This window comes from Dama dama, chromosome 16, assembly GCF_033118175.1.
Source record: "Dama dama isolate Ldn47 chromosome 16, ASM3311817v1, whole genome shotgun sequence".
In the NCBI taxonomy this organism is placed as follows: Eukaryota; Metazoa; Chordata; class Mammalia; order Artiodactyla; family Cervidae; genus Dama; species Dama dama.
This window is the reverse complement of record NC_083696.1, coordinates 21,989,646-22,005,682: the sequence shown is the minus strand read 5'-3', so window position 1 is coordinate 22,005,682 and position 16,037 is coordinate 21,989,646. Positions and strand designations below refer to the sequence as shown.

The 16,037-nt window shown below is 39.6% G+C and overlaps 2 pseudogenes; one reads left to right on the top strand and one right to left on the bottom strand.

The window, feature by feature from the left end:
* The first annotated feature begins 255 nt into the window (after positions 1–255).
* LOC133071340 (vasculin-like protein 1) lies at positions 256–10,768 on the top strand (annotated as a pseudogene).
* Positions 10,769–13,457: 2,689 nt separating this feature from the next.
* On the bottom strand, positions 13,458–13,752 carry LOC133071414 (keratin-associated protein 3-3-like; annotated as a pseudogene).
* Positions 13,753–16,037: the final 2,285 nt, after the last annotated feature.

Genomic DNA, 16,037 nt, shown 5'->3' with positions numbered 1-16,037 from the left:
ACAGAGTGCCTGAAGAACTATGGATAGAGGTTTGTAACACTGTACAAGAGGCAGCGACCAAAACCATCCTAAAGAAAAAGAAATACAAGAGGCACAGTGGGTGTCTGAGGAGGCTTTTCAAATAGTTGGGGAAAGAAAAGAATCAAAGGCAAAGGAGAAAGGGAAGGATACAAGGATGGACACTACAAAGGACAGAAACAGTAAGGACCTGACAGAAGCAGAAGAGATTAAGAAGAGGTGGCAAGAATACACAGAATGATACAAAAAAGGTTTAATAACCAGCATAACCACGATAGTGTGGTCACTCACCTAGAGCCAGACTTTCTGGAGTGTGAAGGTAAGTGGGCTGCAGGAAACATTACTACTAACAAAGCTAGTGGAGGTGATAAAATTCCAATTGAGCTATTTAAAATCCTAAAAGATGATGCTGTTCAAGTGTTTCACTCAGTACATCAACAAATTTGGAAAACTCAGCAGTGGCCACAGGACTGTGGCCATTTTTATTCCAATCAGGAATAGGTCCATTTTTATTCCAATCCCAAGAAAGAGCAATGCCAAAGAATGTTCAAACTACCATACAATTGTGCTCATTTCACATGCTAGGAGGATTATGCTCAAAATTCTTCAAGCTAGGCTTCAGCAGTAAGTAAACCAAGAATTTCCAGATCTACAGGCAGGGTTTAAAAAAGGCAGAGGCACCAGAAATCACATTATCAACATTCATTGGATCATGGAGGAAGCAAGGGAGTTCCAGAAAAAACATCTACTTCTGTTGCATTGACTATGTTAAAGCCTTTGACTGGGTGGATAACAAAAACTGGAAAATTCTTAAAGAGATGGGAGTACCAGACAAATTTACCTTCTCCTGAGAAACCTGTATGCAGGTCAAGAAGCAACAGTTAGAACCAGACATAGAACAATGGGCTGGTTCAAAGGTGGGAAAGGAGTACAACAAGGCTGTACATTGCCACCCTGCTTATTTAACTTATACACAGAATACATCATGCAAAATATTGGGTTGTATGAATCACAAGCTGGAATCAAGATTGCCAGGAGAAATACCACAGCCTCAGAGATGCAGATGATAACACTCTAACGGCAGAAAGTAAAGAGGACCTAAAGAACCTCTTTAATGATGAGGGTGAAAGAGCAGAATGAAAAAGCTGGATTGAAACTCAATGTTTTAAAAAAAAAAAAAACTAAGATCATGGCATTCGGTCCCATCACTTCATGGCAAATAGAAGGGGAAAAATTGGAAAGAGTGACATTTTATTTTCTTGGGCTCCAAAATCACTGCAAATGGTGACTGCAGCCATGAAATTAAAAGGTACTTGCTCCTTGGAAGAAAAGCTATGACCAACCTAGACAGCATATTAAAAAGCAGAGACATTACTTTGCTGACAAAGGTCTGTCTAGTCAAAGCTATGACTTTTCCAGTAGTCATGTATGAATGTGAGGGTTAGACCATAAAGAAGGCTGAGTGCCGAATAATTAACACTTTGAACTGTGATGTTGGAGAAGACTCTTGAGAGTCCTTTGGATTGCAAGGAGATCGAATCTGTCAATCCCAAAGGAACTCAATCCTGGATATTCATTGGAAGGACTGATTCTGAAGCTGAAGCTCCAATATTTTGGCCACCTGATGCAAAGAGTTGACTCATTGGGAGAGACCCTGATGCTGGGAAAGTTTGAAGGTAAAAAATTAAAATTAAATTTAAAAAAAAAAGTAAAAGGGGGCAGAAGAGGATGAGATGGTTAGATTGCATCACTGACTCCACGAACATGAATTTAGCAAACTCTATAAGATGGTGGAGGACAGAGGAACCTGGGGTGCTGCTTTCTATGAAGTTACAAAGAGTCAGACACAACTTAACAACTAAACAGTAACAACAAAGTCGTTAAAGATATTTGAAAAATATAAAGTATCTCTCCTCTCACTCATTTTTTTAGATTTTGGGAAATATAGTTAATTCTATAAAAAGATGTTACTCATATTAACATGTAATAGTTTATTATTCTTATTTATAAATAAATTAATAGTTTTCCATTTCTTTGTTTTAATTTCTAAAATAACAAGTATCAATAGATATAATCTATATAAACAAAAGATCTGTGGGAGCCTCAATAATTTTTAAGAATGTAAAAGAATCCTAAGATTAAAAATTCTTTAGTACTGCTGGTGGTGGTGTAGTCTCTAAGTTGTGTCCAACTCTTGTGATCCCATGGACTGTAGCCTGCCAGGCTCCTCTGTCCATGAGATTCTCCATGCGAGAATACTGGAGTGGGTTGCCATTTCCTTCTCCAGAGGATCTTCCTGATCCAGGAAATAAATCTGGGTCTCCTGCATTGCAGTCAGATTCTTTACTGACGGAGCTATGACTACTGCTATTCTAGTACAATTAGCAACACAGTTATTTTGATGGGCTTATTTTATTTAGATCTGTATGATACAATCTGCTTGGGGGCTCGGTGTGGGGGCTATGTCACTGTCTAGGCTGGACTACATTTCCCAGGGCTCCCTATTCTAGTCAGGGGAGGTCACAGAGAGGTTCTTCTGCAGTATCTGGGGGAAAGCCAACCATCTGTAGCTCTCTTACATCCCCCACCTATTGACTCACCTCACTGGCCTGAGACGGACTCACCTTTCCCTAAATCCCCCTTCAGTTTCTCTGACTTCTGGGACAGCAGTCTGTGGTTAGTTCATTGATAAAAGGTCCTGGTTTCTATGTAGTATGTGTACCACCAACGTGAGAGGCAGCAAGAACGGACTTGGGTTGTAGTCTGCTCTTGCGGACTCCAGCTTCTGTTTGTCTTCTCTCACGTTCTATCTACGTTTCCTCCTGGCTGCATTCCCTGTGGACTCCAAGATCTAGCAACAGACATAAAGACTAGGGCCATACCCAGCTCTTACGACTGCATGAGGTCAAGTCTCTACTAAAGTAAATACATTTTTTTTCTCCTTATATCATACCAAAGCAATTACTGGGATCTAATGAAAGGTAGGCACACTGGTCATAGCAAACACCTTCTTCCAACAACACAAGAGAAGACTCTACACATAGACATCACCAGATGGTCAATACTGAAATCAGATGGATTATATCCTTTGCAGCCAAAGATGGAGACGCTCTATACAGTCAGCAAAAACAAGACCAGGAGTTGACTGTGGCTCAGATCATAAACTCCTTATTGTCAAATTCAGACTTAAATTGAAGAAAGTAGGGAAAACCACTAAACCATTCAGACCTAAATCAAATCCCTTATACAATGGAAGTAAGAAATAGATTTAAGGGACTAGATCTGACAGAGTGCCTGAAGAACTATGAACAGAGGTTCGTGACATTGTATAGGAGGCAGTGATCAAGACCATCCCCAAGAAAAAGAAAGGCAAAAATGTTGTCCGAAGAGGCCTTAAAAATAGCTGTGAAAAGAAGAGAAGCAAAAGGCAAAGGAGAAAAGGAAAGATATACCCATTTGAATGCAAAGTTCCAAAGAATAGCAAGGAGAGATAAGAAAGCCTTCCTCCGGGATCAGTGCAAAGAAATAGAGGAAAGCAATAGAATAGGAAAGACTAGAGATCTTTTCAAGAAAATTAGAGATACCAAGAGAACATTTCATGCAAAGATGGGCTCAATAAAGGGCAGAAATGGTAGGGACCTAACAGAAAAAGAAGATATTAAGAAGAGGTGGCAAGAATACACAGAAGAACTATACAAAAAAGATCTTCATGACCCAGATAATCATGATGGTGTGATCACTCACCTAGAGACAGTCATCCTGGAATGAGAAGTCAAGTGGGCCTTAGGAAGCATCACTATGAACAAAGGTAGAGGAGGTGCTGGAATTGCAGTTGAGCTATCTCAAATCCTAAAAGATGATGCTGTGAAAGTGCTGCACTCAATATGTCAGCAACTTTGGAAAACTCAGCAGTGGCCACAGGACTGGAAAAGGTCAGTTTTCATTCCAATCCCTAAGAAAGGCAATGCCAAAGAATGCTCAAACTACCACACAGTTGCACTCATCTCACATGCTAGTAAAGTAATGCTCAAAATTCTCCAAGTCAGACTTCAACAGTACATGAACCATGAACTTCCAGATATTCAAGCTGGGTTTAGAGAAGGCAGAGGAACCAGAGGTCAAATTGCCAACATCCGTTGGATCATGGAAAAAGCAAGAGAGTTCCAGAAAAACATCTATTTCTACTTTATTGACTACACCAAACCCTTTGACTGTGTGGATCACAATAAACTCTGGAAAATTCTTCAAGAGATGGAAACACCAGATGACCTGACCTGCCTCTTGAGAAATCTATATGCAGGTCAAGAGGCAACAGTCAGAACTAGACATGGAACAACAGACTGGTTCCAAATTGAGAAAGGTGTACATCAAGGCTTTGTATTGTCACCCTGCTTATTTAACTTATATGCAGAGCACATCATGAGAAACCCTGGACTGGATGAAGCACAAACTGGAATCAAGATTGCCAGGAGAAATATCAATAACCTCAGATAGGCAGATGACACCACACTTTATGGTAGGAAGCAAAGAAGAACTAAAGAGCCTCTTGATGAAAGTGAAAGAGGAGAGTGAAAAAGTTGGCTTAAAACTCAATCAGAAAACTGAGATCATGGCATCTGGTCCCATCACTTCATGGCAAATAGATGAGGAAGCAATGGAAATAGTGGCTGACTTTATTTTTTGGGGCTCTAAAATCACTGCAGATGGTAACTGCAGCCATGAAATTAAAAGGTGCTTACTCCTTGGGAGGAAAGTTATGACCAACTTAGATAGCATATTTAAAACCAGAGACATTACTTTGCCAACAAAGGTCCATCTAGTCAAAGCTATGGTTTCTCCAGTGGTCATGTATGGATGTGAGAATTGGACTATAAAGAAAGCTGAGCACCGAAGAATTTATGCTTTTAAACTGTGGTGTTGGAAAAGACTCTTGTGAGTGGACAGCAAGGAGATCCAACCAATCCATCCTAAAGGAAATCTATCCTGAACATTCATTGGAAGGACTGATGCTGAAGGTGAAACTCCAATATTTTGGCCACCTGATGCGAAGAATTGACTCATTTGGAAAGATCCTGATGCTTGGAAAGACTGAAGGCGGGAGGAGAAGGGGATGACAGAGGATGAGATGGTTGGATGGCATCACCAACTCAATGGACATGAATTTGAGTAAACTCCAGGAGTTGGTGATGAACAGGGAAGACTGGTGTGCTGCAGTCCATGAGGTCGCAAAGAGTCAGACATGACTGAGCGACTGAACTGAACTGAACTAAACTGATGAAAGGTGGGGGGAAAAATACATGTTCGGGGACCGGAAGTCAAGGATGATAGTTATAGTAAAAGACATAGTGACCATCTCCCCCCCCCAGTGAGATTTGTCCTTTCACGTTTTAGCTTCTGAGGTCATCTATCACCATGAGAGGATTCAGTAACCAAAAAGTCACATGCAGAAGTGCATCCATGAAGAGAAGTGAAGGCAGAGCTCGAGTGAAACGAGGCCTCAGGTTGTCACACTTGGAAGCACATTTGCTGGCAGGTCATGAAAGTTGGTGAAAAGATATGTATGCTTAGTTTCTCAGTCATGTCCGACTCTCTGTAGCCCTTTGGACTGTAGCCCATTCAGGCTCCTCCATTCATGGGATTTTTCAGGCAAGAATGCTGGAGTGGGTTGCCACTTCCTTCTCCAGGGGATCTTCCCAACCCAGGGATCGAATCTGCATCTCCTGCGTCTCCTACATCGCAGGAGGATTCTTCACCTACTGAGCCATCAGGGAAGCTCTGAAAGTGAAAAGATACACGTGGTGTCATTCAGGTCATTGGTGCAGGACAGACAGCCTAGGCTGGGAGTAAGCTGTTAGTGTACATGTGTATATTCTGCTTTCTGGCCACTCCTCCTTTCCCTTTTTTTTTTTTTTCAAGTACTTGTTGAATTGAGCACCCACCATGTGAGTAGCCCTGAAGGGAGTGATTGTGAGAGAGGTTGTGGGGACTTGTTCACCAAACAACCTGATTACTAGGACCATCCTGGAGATTTTACATTGTGTTCTTTCCAAAGGTGCTAGTGAGGCTGATAGGGAAGTTTAAGCCAGATTACCCAAATCTCTCTGATATTTTGATAAACATTATAGTTCTAAGAAGGTCTTTCTTTCCAGACAGATTACACAAACCCTTCTGGGCATGTAGAGAAATATCAGCAAAATGAGTCATCATTAATGCTTCTCATCATCAGAATAATCATGGCCAATAATCCTATAAGGATGGAATGTTACAGGGTATGGTGGAGCAGAGGGACATTTTGCAAAAAGATAGTAAATTTTGCCCTAAAATTCTATAAATCTAAATACAACTGTGAATATATTTTCATAGCAGTTTGTGTTTCCCTCCAGGAATCAGCAAGGGATGATCCTCCTGCTTTATCTTAAAAGAAACTGAATGCTGAGATGAATTCACTGCTTTCTGAAAAAGACATGAAAAACCCAGGTGGCAGCTTGTGGTTCTATCGATGTTCTGCCATGACTCCTCTCCAGGTCTATATTTAGCATGATCTGATTGAGTGAGATCACACGCTCAGAATAAACTAAGCCCAGAATATCAGCTATGATTTACTTCCAGAGGCAGTAATAAATCTCCCTCTTGAAATTGTGTTTGTTTGCTGCTGGCTAGGTTCCTGCTCCACTTGTATTATGCCTCAAAGCTATAAATATATAAAATTTTAAATGGACAAGAGATCTATCTGATAGATATTTGCCCCACTGATTGCATCCTGTAGGCACAGATTAATTTCTTTAAAATATTATTATTTATGATCATTTCTTCAGGGATCCATCTATACAGTTAAAAAAAAATATCAACTTCTGGTAATCACCTACCTCACAGTGGATTTCCTACTAAGAGAAATAAAGTCTGAATTTCTCTCAGCTATTGAAAAATAGCAATTTCACCACAACAGCAGGAAAATAACCCTAGTAGGCAAAGATATTTGAGCCAAGTGAGACTTGGAAACATAGTGCCTTGGTCTTGGGATTAGGTCACAGAAAGTTAGCTCCCTAACCATTTATGGTGACTGAATTTGAGCTGGGTGGAGTTTGTGGGCACATCTTAGAAGAGACAAGGTGGATATTTGCATTCCAGTGATCATAGCCTGACATATCCCAGGTGAGGCTGTGTGGTGCCCTTCTGAAGACAATACTGGGTCCTTTGCTGCCTGGGTGAGCATCTTCACCTCATAATTTAGGAAGGCAAAATAGGAGATGGCCATGTGGAGCCTGGACTGGATGCAGCCAAGTCATTTCACTGGGCTCCTGGGGTTGAAGTTTTATGCCTACTCAAAATCAGACAGCTGTTTCTTCCCAGGCAGACCTGCAGACTCCACATTTACCTTGGTACTCTCACTCCCACTCCGGGATGAGGAGAAAAGTCAATCAAACAAAACCAGTCCAGAACTGACACACGTAAAAGAATTAACCTAAAAGAACATTAAAATAGCTAATATATATATTTTCCTTCTGTTTTCAAAGTTGAGACTTGAAAAATATATTTTAAAAGCACTCAATTCAAGTTTTTTGCCAGGAAAACTATAATTTCTGAGAGGAAAAAATAAGCTAGATGAAACTAACAAAAGATTAGACTTTGCAGAGGAAAAGATTAGTGATTTTAAAGACATGGCAATAGAAACTATCCAAATTCAAATTGTGAAAAAAATAATAATTTTTTTTTAAAAATGAAATCCGAAAGTATCAGTAAGTTGTGGGACAACTTCCAAAGACCCAACATACCTTTAATTAGAGGCCCTGAAGAAGACATGACTGGGGGAACAGAAAAAAATGTTTGAAGAAATGGTGGACATTTTTTTTCAAACTTGATGAAAATCCACAGATGCTTAGAGACACAATGAAATCCAAGCACAAGAAACATGAAGAAAATCAAACCAAGATACATCATAATTAAATTATTTGAAACTAGTGTCAAGAATAAAATCTTCAGTCAGAAGGGGAAAAACAATATGCACAGAGGGAAAAGGTAAGTATAAAAGCAAATTTATCACCAAAAACTATGCAGATAAGAACACAGTAAAATAACATCATGAAAGTATTGAAGGGGGGAAATATCTGTTAATCTAGAACTCAACATCTATCAAAAATGTCTTTAGTTTGATTTTGGGGAAGACCTTTGTTATGGCTGTGTGCTGTCCACCTCTGCTGGATCAGGAAGCTGGGGACGCACCCTCAGATGCCACGACTGGTCCCTGACTGTAGCCCCTCCACTGCCCTGTGGCCTTTTAAATGATTGAATTATGATGAAAGTGGATCCAAAGTGACTTCTCTGCTGAAGCAGAAGATTCTTATTACCTTCCATTAAGTCAATTTAGTCTTCCAGAACAGGCAGAATGAGCGAAACACAGAAAACTAAAGAGAAGGAAACCTCACTTTGGAACTTTCTCCATGACTGTTCTTAAGCCCTGCCTTTCTACTTGTTTTAATTTTGCTGTGAATTTATAAATAGTGAAGAAACATTTGGGAGCTTTATACCAAGAAATTTGCCTTGAAAGCTGCTATTCTTGGAGGAAATCATATCAAGTTCCTATTTTTTTTTAACAAGGTTTCTTGTGTCCTTAGATTTTGAAGGATATAAACTCATACCTGCAGACTATTTTTAGCAGCCATGTAAGAATAACGAGATTTCTAAATTAAGAGCTTTGTAATGTGGATGGATGTTTTGCTACTAGAGTTGACTACTCAGAAGGTCTTTTATAGCTCTTCAATATTTTATTTTTGATCTATCACTTCAATGACATTATTTGACCAAAAAGAAGTCATTCTGTCTTTTTAAGGTATGACCTTGCTATGAACAATATTTGCATTCACTGTGCAAATGTCTATGTATTATCTATCTAAGCAACATCATACTGCCATCACTCAAGGAAGTTGAAAGAGCTGAACATTGATATAGCTCTTTCCCCTTCTCCCCATTTTTTAAATGTAACAAATACTTTTTATGTTCCCCTCTCTCTCCCCTTTTCCCTTCCCCTTTGGGAAACACGTCAGGAACTAGACAGTTTAAAATGTGCAGTTGAGGGGACAGATAGATTGATCCACACAGAGCCTGGCTTCTTTGTGCTTCATCGTAAAGCGTTCTGCTGGCCAGCCTAATTAAGTACCCTCTTAACAAGAGAACCTCATGGAAATCCAGCTGGCAACTCAAAGAAGTTCAGGAAGCAGGACCACAGAGGTTACACTCTGGGATCCTGGCCATGAGGTTGGAGGCCTCACCTTGTTGAAAAGAGACACTGGATTTAAATAGTGTAGCATGACTTTGTTCCTGCTTGGCTAAATTTCTCAACACCACAGTCAGCTAAGTCCCTTACAGCGACTTTCGAAAAACATGGAGAGCACCTACCCCGAGGAGATGGTAGATTTGGAGTAAGCTGTCGTAGACATAATTCCTCTGATGGCTTTTCAACAACGGACCTCTTTGAATGACAGGCGATTCTTGGCACCAGCCCTCCCTGTTCCACCATGATTCTGTGGACTCTGGTGTCTCTAAGGGAGCATATGCTGGAATCACAGGGAGCCTATCTGGTTGGCATGGCTCTTCACAAGGTCATGATGGTATGAGCCAGCATAATGGGCATGGCACAGGAAACCATCACCACTGGAACGGCAGCTTCCACTCCCAGAAAGGCTGTGCCTTTCAGGAAAAGCCACCTACAGATATTAGAGAAGAGAAGAAAGAGGATAAGGTGGAAAAGTTGCAATTTGAAGAGGAGGACTTCCCTTCTTTGAATCCAGAAGCTGGCCAAAAGAATCAGCCATGCAGACCTATTGGGACCCCTTCTGGAGTGTGGGAAAAACTCACCTAGTGCCAAGCAACCCTCCAAAATGCCAGTCACCAAAAAAGTTTCCAAAGAAGATCCTGCTGCTGCCTTCTCTGCTGCATTCACCAGGATCTCATCATGCAAATGGAAACAAATTGTCAACCATGGTTCCAAGTGTCTATAAGAACCTGGTTTCTACGCCTGTACCACCTCCATCCAAGGCCAGTGCTTGGAAAGCTAACAGAATGGGACACAAGTCAGGATCCCTTTCCTCTAGCCAAGAGTCTGCTTTTACCAGTCCAATCTGTTATCAAACCATTAGTACTGGCTGGTGGTGTAGTTTTAAGCTCTCTCAAAGAGGGCCCCACCAGCACCACTCCTCCAATTGAGATCAGCTCCTCTCATCTGACCAAGTTGACCGGCCAAACTACTGACAGGAAGAGTGAGTTCCTGAAGACTCTGAAGGATGACCGGAATGGGGACTTCTCAGAGGGCAGAGAGTGTGCGAAGTTGGAAGATTCAGAGGACAATAGCACACCTGAACCAAAGGAAAACGGAGAGGAAGGCTGTCATCAGAATTGGCTTGCTCTCCCTGTAGAAGAGGAGGGGGGGGGGGTCCTCTCTCACTCTTTGGAAGCAGAGCACAGGTTACTGAAAGCAATAGGATGGCAGGAGTATCCTGAAAATGATGAGAATTTCCTTCCCCTCACAGAAGATGAGCTCAGAGAGTTCCACATGAAGACAGAGCAGTTGATAAGAAACGACTTTAGGAAGAATGACTTCTTGCAGAGTCGAAGTTCCAACCTATTCTCCTCTTGGAGGAGCACTTGCAGAGCAGAGTTGGAGGACTCAGACGCAGAGACAAGTAGCAGTGAGACATCTGATGACAATGCCTGGGAGCAGGTGTATAAATGCTCACAGTTAAATCTGACCCAGTAAACTCAGCTTACGTGTTTAGGGATTATACAGAGGAAATCGTTCTTTTCGTTTTCCTTCTTTTATGTTATTATTGAATACTTCATGCACAGGAGAAACAATCATATCCCAAAGAGAGAGTGAGCAATTGGCTTGTTTAGCTTTTGTTGTTGTTATTCCCTGTTTTCTGCTTAATAGAGAGAACTTTATGTGGTGGGAAAGATTTTTAAAACACACACACATACACACAGTATATATGGGGCAATGCACAGGTGGGAGCTGGCAGTGCAGAGAGGAGACACTGATCTGTAGCGACAGCTTCTACTACCAGCCCTTGGGGCACTCACCTCTGTGCTCAAGGAATCACTGTCAATGACAAAGTGACTACTGAAGTTATAATTGTATTAAATTAATGCTAATAATTTGGATATTTTATTTTATTTCTGGCTGCTCAGGTAAGGTTAGCCCTTAACCAAGCATATGTGGTTTTTTCCCTTTTTTTTTTTTCTTTCTAGGTACAGCTGTAAAATATTTGGATATAGGAAGTGTTGTGTTATTCTTGCAGCCTTGATATTCAGGGTAGATTGTAGAATGTAAATTTTTGTGAGGTTTCAAAGATTAAGATTACCTTGATAACATTATTTACAGATTTTAAAGATGTGGTTATCACAGGTCTGTTGAGGGGGGAAACTACTGCATAAAATACCTAACTTGGAATAAATATTTTGCATCAGTTTTGGGGAAAGAAAAGCTTTAATTTTAAAAAGCAAAATTCAGTGTATTTCAAACTTCCAAAGGCTCAAAGAATTTCTTATAAGTAGACCTCGAACCCAGGTCCCCCACATTGCAGGTGGATTCTTTACCATCTGAGCCAATAGGGAAGCCCACCAGTAGACTCATACATCAAGAAATGTTAAGGGGTGTCTCTGCAAGCAGATAGGTGATCAAATCAGATGAAAATAGGATAAAGGGATAAAGCACCAGAAATTGTGTCTACATGAGTGAAAATATATGGTTTCTTCTTATTGTTTAAACCCTTTTAAAAGATATTTGCTTCTATAAAAATGAAAACTACAGATTTTGAGATTTGTAGCAAGCATTAGAAACTGTACGGTGACAAATCTATAAAGCATAGGAGGGGAGGAATAAAAGCATACTCCTGTGGCTTTCTTATATTATATATGCGGTGGTCTAACATCACTTGGAAGTAGACCATGACAAGTATACCAGAAACCCAAAGTAACCACTAAAACAACAAAATAAGGTATTTTTCTTTAATTATCCAACTAAAAGAAAAGACGTAAATTGCCGGTATCAAAGATGAGAGAAGTGACATCATCACATTCCACGTATATTAAAAAGAATTAGAAGGGAAACTGAACAACTTTCTGTTAATAAATTTGATAACTGAAATGGATAAATTCCTTAAAATTCACAAGCTGCCAAAGTTCATTTAAAAAGAAAGAGATAACCTGATAGAAATAAAATAAATAAAAGCAATATAGTCAATATAAAACTCAGTATTCTGAGTAGATTCAGAGACTTACATTCTCTGCAGTTCGCTCAGAATTACACAATGTGATGACTGGTTTCTGCATTAGCTTACTGTTTAATTTAAATCTTGAAAGCAATCCCACTGTCATGAAAGTTGGTCAAGGCACTTCCATGTGAAGAAATTCAATTTGTGGTTAAAACCATTCCCACAAAGGAAACTCCAGAAAATTAAACACAAAGGAGTATATCCTAACCTATTCTATCAGGCCAGCTACCCTAGTTCCAAAACCAGATAAGAATATTACAAGAAAGTAAAACTAAACCAACATTCTGCATTAATATGAATGCAAAAATTCTAAACAAAATTTTAGCAAATCAGGGACTTACGTGGTGGTCCAATGGCTAAGAATCTGCCTTGTAATGCAGGGGATAAGGACTTGATTGCTGGTTGAAAAACTATGAACCCACATGTCACAGAGCAACTAAGCTCGGGAACTGCAACTACTGAGTCCAGGATGCTTCAGAACCTATGCACCACAATTGGAGAATCCGTGTGTCTCAACAAAAGATCCCACATGACACAACAAAGATTTCATGTGCAGCAACTAAGATCCAGTGTAGCCAAATAAACAATTTTTTTTTAATGTAGCAAATTAAAGTCAATCATGTATGAAAGGGAAAATACATTATATCAATTTGGGTTTACAAGGAAAGCAAGGTTGGTTTAACATTTTAAAAATCAATGCAAATGAACATAGTTATAAACTTTCAAATGTAAAAGATTAAATATAAAAACTGAATAATTACTTCCATAGATACAGAAAAAGCACTCAACAAAATTTCACATCTATTTCTCTTTTTTGCCACAGAAATAGCTTATTGGAAAAATCCATCAAGAAATTATTTTTCCTCTATGAAAATGCTCAATACAATAAATGGGATCCAGGAAGCAATATGACCAATAAAATAGAGTCTGAGGTCTCATAGACTTTAATACTATTTTGATAACAGATGATATTCACCTGCCCAAATGAACCAAATTGTTACTCAGCCAAATAGCCATAAAAATTTATTTATTTTCTTTCCATTAAGGTAAAAAGTAGGCTTTCCATATCTATGCCATTGGGTCTACCTCAATATGTGATAAAATACTGAGCAAATGCATGCCAAATAGATAGCTTCTGTGTTATTACCAGGCACTGAGTGAGTCGAACATCATTTAGCAGCAGCTTGGGACACAGGGCTCACAGGCGGGCTGAGTGAAGGTTGTGAGGTTGACGGTTTCCAGGTCTGGGGTGGGCTGGGTAGAGTTGAGCAGGAAGCAGGTGGGCACAGAGGGCTGAGGAATGGGGCAGGGTTTGGGCAGCTGTCACAGCAGGTTGTGTCCAGTAACCAAACCACAGGTTTGGGCAGGTGCTGGGCAGGCAGACTCACGCCCAGAATTTGTCAGAGGAGCAGACGGTAGTGGCGGGGCTGGTGGGAACACTGCAGCAGAGGGGAGCACAGCAAGCCATGGCATTGGGAACCTGGTTTGCTTTTGGTTTCTTGGAGTGAAAGATGAAATATCTAGGATGAAATGACTCCTCTCACTTTGGGGCTCTTTATACATCCCCTTCATCAGGTGTTGGTCCACCAAAAGGTTTCCTCTCGTTTTTATTTATGCTGCCGTTTTCCACTAAAATTCTCTAATCAATTTGGCATTTACTTGTCCATTAAGAGTACCTGCCCTTATTAAAGTAACTGTGCTTTTGACTCATTGATTTATCACTTTTTGTCATAAGATGATCACATTTTATATTCCCAGGGTCCTGAAATGCCAAATCTTACAAGAATTATGGATAATTAGTCCAAAAGACAATTCAGCTATAGTTTCAGAGGCTAAATTTTTCTCATTTTTTTCTTCTTAGTTTTAAATAATGTGCATAACATGATATGATTTTTAATGACTAATTTTAGAATATGCAACTCAAATGATTAATTGGATCAACAAAGGCATGGCTAGCTACAGATGAATGTTGCATATGACTATATGCATCTCAGATGTATTTGCCTTATTTACTGATGATATAATTCAATTTCTTTTGAGCAAGCAAGGTGACAGCCAGAATGGAATAAGATGAAACACTTTTCACTATTTTTTAAGCTCACATCTATTTCTAATTTAAAAAGAACTCAGAAAATTACAGCCATAAAGGTACTTATTCAATCTGATAAATAACACCTACAGAAAAACTATAGCTAATGTAATACTTAGTGGTAATGACTGAATGCATTTCCCCTATGATTCAAGAACAAGACAAGGATGTCTGCTCTCATGATGTCTAGTCAGCATTATACTGGAGGTTCTGGCAGTGCAAGCAGGCGAGCAAAAGAGATAAAAGACATTTAGATTGAAAAGGAAGAAATAAAATTGCTTTATTGATTTATGATCATCCCTGCATATTATACAGAGTGAAGTAAGTCAGAAAGAGAAAGACAAATACTGTATATTAACGCATATATATGGAATTTAGAAAGACGGTGCCAACAATCCTACCTGCAGGGCAGTAAGGAGACACAGACGTAAAGAACAGACTTTTGGACTCAGTGGGAGAAAGTGAGGGTGGGATGATTTGAGAGAATAGCATTGAAACATGTACATTGCCATAAGTAAAATAGATGCATGAAGCAGGCACCCAAAGCTGGTGCTCTGGGACAACCCAGAGGGATAGAATGGAAGGGAAGAGGTTCAGGATGGGGGGATACATGTATACCTGTGACTGATTCATGTCAATATATGGCAAAAAAATCACAATACTGTGAATTAATTATCCTCCAATTAAGATAACTTAATGAATAAAAAATCTTGATAGAATCTATTTTTTAAAAATTGCTAGAACTAATAAGTGAGTTTAGTAAGCTGCAGGATTTGAGGTCAACATACAGCTGTTAATTCTATTCTAATATACTAGCAATGAACAGTAAGAAGTTGGAATTATTAAGATAATGTGTATGGGTGTGGGTGTGTGTGCACGCATGCGTACACACACTTTGTCATTCAGTCATGTCTGACTCTTTGAGACCCCATGGCTATGGCCAACCAGGATCCTATCCACGGAATTTTCCAGGCAAAAATACTGGAGCAGGTTGCCATTCCCCACTACAGGAAATCTTCCTGACCCACCCAGATCTAACCTAGATCTCTTTCAACTCCTGCATTGGCAGGTGGATTCTTTACCACCATACCACCTGGGAAGCCCATTAAGATAATACCATTTATAACAGCATCAAAAAATACAAAATACTTAGGGATAAATTTGACAAAAATGTGTCAGACTTACAACTTACAACTGTGAAACTTAACTCACACTTACAACTATGAAATACTGATGAAAGAAAGTAAAGAATACCTAAATAAGTTGAGATATATACCTTATTCATGGGTCAGAAGGCTCAATATTACTAAGATGTCAATTCTCTCCCAATTGTTCTGTAGATTCAAAGAAATCCCAACAAAATTCCCAACAGCTTTGGTTGGATAGAAATTGACAGACTAATTCTAAAATTTATATGGAAATGCAAAGTACCTGAAATGGTCAAATAAAACTGTGAGAAAAGAACAAAAGCGGGAGGTCCGACACTATCTGATCTCAAGGTTTCTTTTCTATTAAGCTGTAGTAATCAAGATTGTATGGAACTGATATCAAGATAGAAATATAGACTAATGAACACAGTAAAGAACACCAAAATAGACCCACACATTTATGGACAACTGATTTTTTTTGCAAAGTTGTAAATGCAGTTCTGTGGGAAAGAATCG